We start from the raw sequence: 5,906 nt of genomic DNA, 5'->3' as shown, positions 1-5,906 counted from the left end.
CAACCATGTCTACCTGTCCACTCTACACCAATATCAGGAAGCCGAGCGCCACAGAAATAGACCGGGACACTCTATGCCGAACCGTGGACGAACAACTGACGTCATTCCCCCTTGCAACAGATGTAAATATCTTGGCGAACAGCCTAACAGCCGTCCTCACGTCAACTTACGACAAACTTTGCCCCGTCCGTCGCATCTGCGTACCATCCTTCAGCAAACCCAAACCTCAACCCTGGCTGACTCCTCACCTGCGATATCTTTTACAGCAGCGTAAGCATTTGCACAGAAAGGTTCGGTCACGTCCCTCTGATCAACAACTAATGCAACGGTACCGGGCAGTGAGAAGGGAAGGGACACTTCTGAACAGGCGCCTGAAGTCGGAGTTCCTAATGCAACAGTTCAGAAACATGAAGCGTGACCCCAGAGGCCAGTGGTGTCTCTTAAATAAGCTCTCTGGTCGAGCCACCACGAAATCCACCCCTGCAGCGCCACTTCCAGCACTCACTGCAACATTTGCGGCAGTTGTCCACGACCCAGCCAGGCCAGGAGTGTTGCAGATACCAGCCGACAGGGATCCGACAGCACCTAGCACCCTGACTGACTTCACCTTGGTCAACACTGAAACAGTTGAGGCTCTACTGACTACTCTAAACTCCCACAAGGCCGCGGGTTCGGATGGCATTCCTCCCTGCATCTTAAAGTCATGCAAAGCAAATATCACGGCCTCACTAACATCCATAATCAATCAGTCCCTACTTTCTGGCGTTTTTCCAGCCTCTTACAAGCATGCACACGTGTGCCCACTCTTCAAGTCCGGGGACAAACTTGCAGCCACCAACTACCGGCCAATATCTCTGCTGCCCGTTGCCTCCAAGATATTGGAGAAGGTTGTCCACCGGCAGATTACTGAATTCTTCCGTGACCACCCAGAGCTGTCCGCCTTGCCGCTGGAGCAGTTTGCGTACCGTCCAAAGCACAGTTGCGAAGATGCCCTCGCTGTTTCCATAGACAGGTGGACAAGAGCACTGGACAATGGCCAGCGATGCGCGATACTGTTCGCAGATATGAGCAAGGCTTTCGACCGTGTACAGCATCAACAACTGGTCAACGAGCTGGCTGACGTAGGGCTAGGCGGCTCAGTGCTGAAGTGGTTCGCGGACTATCTGTCCTCCAGAAGTCAACAAGTCGTGGTCAATGGGGAGCGTGGTGGGACTGTGCCCTGCACCAGGGGAGTTCCGCAAGGGTCCGTCCTTGGCCCCCTCCTCTTTTGCGTCTACATCCGCAAGGTTCCACAGATTGTTCGGAACAGTATTTCTCAGCTCTATGCCGATGACATCGCCTTTTTCGTCATTGGAACGGACCTCTCTGTCATGCTGCGAAAGCTTCAGGATGACCTTAGCGCTCTGGAGCTCTACCTTGATGACAAAGGACTTCTCATGAACCCTGACAAGACGCAGTTCCTGGTCCTTCGGCGCCCACGCCAACCTGTGCCGCATCTACCAATCCCCCTAGTTTGTAAAGGCAAGCCCCTCACCCCTGCAGCCACCGTGAAGTATCTCGGACTACTCATCGACGAGCATCTCACCTTCCAGCCGCAAGTCGAGAAGGTCTGCGGTGCGGTGTTCGGCAAGATTGCCGCCTTCAGACATGGCCGAAAAAACCTAACACCTGAAGCGAAGAGGACGTTCTATTTATCCATTGTGCAATCGACTCTCGACTATGCCAGTAACGCTTATCTGCACTGTCTCAGCGCCACCCTGTTCAATAAAATCGTGACGGTCAGTCACATAGCAATGAAGAAAGTTTTTGGGTTTGACCGTATGATGTCTACTGAAATTGTTCTCCGCAAATATCATCTCTATTCTTTTGAACAGCGCACAAATCTTAAACTCTATGTTTTCGTGTACCGCTGCTTGACCCCACATCTTGCTAGTCCCCTTCTCCAATCCTTGTTCCAGCTTAGGGCTGCTGTGCCCGGACACCAGGCTCGCACGCGCGGCCAGGCACAGCGCGCATTAGTTCTTCCGCCTGTTTCTACGCAATATGGCATGCGTTCTATTTCTTTCCTGGCGGCAGACAGATGGAATGCTCTTCCCACTGACTGCCGTCAGGCCCCGTCTCTTACTCTGTATGTAAACATGGTAAAAATTCACCTAGGGTTCCCAGTAAAAAGGCAACGCCTGTTGGGACTCCCCTAGTAAAATAATAAAATCTACTACTACTACTACTACTACTGAGTACTCGTACACTTCTCTTCTTAACCCAGCTTCCCGCTCCCCGGCTAGCCCTTTCCTAAAGGTGCTCGCCCTTTTTGGCCCTTTTTTGGAAAAGCCCATTTCTTTCGCCCTTTATTGCGTTTTTTGGTGAATATCGCCCTTTTTGAGCTTTTTTAGCTGAAAAAGTGCTAAAATCTGTTTGCTCATATGCAATCACAGTTTCAATTTCCGAGTGCTTGATGGGCCTTGGCATTTTTTCAGCATATTTTGAGGGACGCGAAAAGCACTAAGTGCGAATTAAAAGAGCACCTTTGAGAAAGGGCTATCCCCGGCCCCAAACTTGCCAAAGTTACAGCATAGTTAACGACGATGGAATGATGATAATAATAATAATGCTAATGTAACGATTGCCTTTGGTCTGCTCTTTTGCATAGAATTATTTTTTCTCCCTACGCCGCAGTCATCTGGTAAGAGAGGTTCCGCATAACGTAATTACGTTAGTAAAAAACGTAGTCGATCTACGGAAAGTCTTACGTAAACTGCATGCGGATCTGCGTTCCGCCATACGGAGTTTTCAAATCACGTAGCTGCCCTTGGCAACTCCGAATGCGGCAGTGTACGACCAGATCGACATGGGGAGAGAGTCATAAATTTGTACCCCAATCCACTTACGGACCAGCTACGTTATCAGAGCCCTATCTACGTACTCTCCGTAGACAACTTTCCGTAAGTGGAGTGTAAACTCGCGAATTCACGGGTTTTTCCCGCCCACTAGCGTAAAGTTGCTCAACTTTACGTAGTGCGGAACCTCTCTAATAATGTACTGAACGAACGTACAAGCATGTCATGCACATGAACATGTACATGTACATGATTGTACATGACTGTACTTCAAAAGATGCGTGTACATGTCATGTACAAGAATAAAAAGGCAGATCAGAGTCGCCTGATTGTGATGCGACTAACTAATTACTTGAAGCTGTGTCTGCACTTATCGCGAACAAACCACACATGTTAATTCCTTATTGTTGTCGAACGGTGGACAGTCCAATCCAACGCCGCACTTGACCTCCACAAAGTACAGGAGAGCTCCATTCGTGTCCGTATTCTGGCCACGCAACACCTCAGGATTACCAGCAACACAGATAAACTCTGTACGACCCTTGTGACCGTTCTTCGCGCTCATCAGGTAACCATGGTATTCCCGACTCCATGATGGCGGACAGGTCATGTGACCAGGAATCATGATATGGGATGATCTTCCCGTCACGTGACATACAGCACAGGAAGGGTTCTGATTGTGAAGACTCGGTGAAAAGAAACCACCGGTTTCCAACTCAGTACCATAAAGATAACTCTGAGCTTGAACCCCACTCCTGTATTTGTCATACTGTGGATTCAGTGGTAAACAGAATAATTATGTAATTGGATCCACCTCCAGTGTGTTGGTAAAACGATCCTGCCATTTGTCCAGTATAAACAAGTTCTGCGCCTGAAGAGGAATTACAGGAATTCCTTCCCCAGCGGGTGTACGACACGCCAACATTGGCTAGCACAACAGACATTTGTTTTACCTTCCGTCTCAGCTCCTCCACGGGATTCTCGACTTTCTTGGAACATCTTGGTCCGGTATACTTGTGCTTGCACTTGCAATGGTGTTGTCTAGTGACGTCACTGTAGACGCATGTACCCTCGTTATGGCAGAAGGGCTGGGCAACACACTGTCACTGACCTCGACCATTGGTGCACGTATGGATGCGAAAAGCGTCCCCTGCGTAAGATATGTTGAACGTGTCTCGTAGAAGGTTGACCAAGTCCACAAAACTCAAGCTGAACAGAACCTCTGGTCCAACGCCATTTTGTCGGAAAGCAGAAACGTACTGAGTGACATGTGAACTGCGTACTCCAGCCTGTTGGAAGAACGCTCGCATACAATCAGTAGACATTGACAAAGTACCAGAGTCTGAGGATTGCGAGCCCTTGCTTTGAGTTTGAGTCGCTGCGTTGGCTTCGAAGACGAGCAATAGCAGAATTAGCAAACACAGGATAATAGGCTGGCGCATTGGCGTAACGGAGAGTACATCACGTATGGTTCGTGGTGCATATACCTGTACCCAGCCTGCCATGGCGATATGGGGATCTACCGGTATGTCTCTTACAAAGGAGAGTCTACGTCTTCTCCTTCTTCCTTGAAGTGCGCGTTCACTGCTACTGCCAGTACTGGTTGAAGTGTGCGTTTATTCCAACTAAAAATGAAGGGTGCGCTCAGCTTCACACATTGCTTCTGTACTAGCTGTCTAGGCGCGATGTACAATCAATCATGTAGACCACGCAGATAATGCCCACCTCATGCTCACTCGGAGTTTTAACCGTTAGTACAGAGTCATGTTGCTGTTTGTGGATATGATCCCTACGCCCAGCGCTTCGTCATCGCTTCATTGGTTCTGTGCTGCGTCAACCATGCTCTTATAATCTCACTTCGAAATCATGTACTTGTCACGCTGCTGTCTGGAGTTCGCGAGGTGTTTGTCGCACTGGAAACAGAGCATCAATGTACTACTACTAGTAAGTTTGCAGAGACAGCTTCTGTCCCTCCAGACACGATTCGGGGGCTTGCCAATCCCTACGGCAGCAAAGTCTGCAGAGGCAGAGCATCAGGCATCACTTGCTATAACGGCGCCAATCGTGAACTTGATCGACGCCCACCGTAGCGAGAGCGTCCAAGACGCCCCAGCCACCAGTCCGGACCAAAAACTCGCAAAGCGTCTTGAGTATCGTGGAGGGTATGGCCAATCCTGTTCTAGAAGCCGTTAGCGAGGCACGAGGCATCGCCCGACAAAAGCGCTAGGAGAAAGTCGGTGGGTGCCTGCAGCAGCAGACAGAGCTTGCCGCGGAGCTTTCACCGGTCCAGTGGCAGCTGCTCGCAGTAGCAGACGAGAAGGGCATGTCAACGTGGTTAACAGCACAACCCAACCGTCCTGGAAAAACCCCACTGTGCTGAAGAAGTCGGATTTCAGAGACGTGCTATGCATAGGCCATAGTATGGTCTGCCAATGGATAGTGTATGTGATCATTGGGTCTGTGGGAAGTCCATGACTACCCACCACGCCCTCAAGTGCCCGACCGGCGGCTATCCGTCGGCTCGCCATAACGAGCTTCGGGACCCCCTGGCCGGCGGACTGCAGGAGGTACTGCCCGATTTGGAGATTGAGCCACGTTTGCTCCCACTGCACGTTGAGGTCATCTCTGCCGCCTGGGCTAATCGTCAGCCAGAGGCACGCCTGGACATACGGGCTAGGGTCTCCCTTGGAACCCCAGCGCTTGCTCACCCACTTCCACCACTCACCCACGTCCACTTCCTCATCCAGAATGTTCACCGCCTCCTGCGCCATCTCGACTACATAGTCGAAAGCCAATGGGCCGGACAGCATCCCCCCCCCCCCCCCCTGTCCTGAAAAATGCGCTTCGGTGCTCGCACCGGTCCAGACCAAGCTTTTCTCATTGTGCTTCCGGCATGGATACCAACCTCAGGCCTGGACGCTCGCCATGTTGTTCTTGTGTACTTCAAAGTATAAACGCTCATCTCGCTCACAGCTCAAGAACTACCGCCCCGTGTCTCTCCTTGGTGTGATATCCAAGTTAATGGAGACCATTATCAACATGCAAATTACGAACTACCTCGAGGGCAAC

The sequence above is a fragment of the Sycon ciliatum genome, chromosome 8 (assembly GCF_964019385.1).
Source record: "Sycon ciliatum chromosome 8, ocSycCili1.1, whole genome shotgun sequence".
Lineage (NCBI taxonomy): Eukaryota > Metazoa > Porifera > Calcarea > Leucosolenida > Sycettidae > Sycon > Sycon ciliatum.
Note: the sequence above shows the minus strand (reverse complement) of the source record.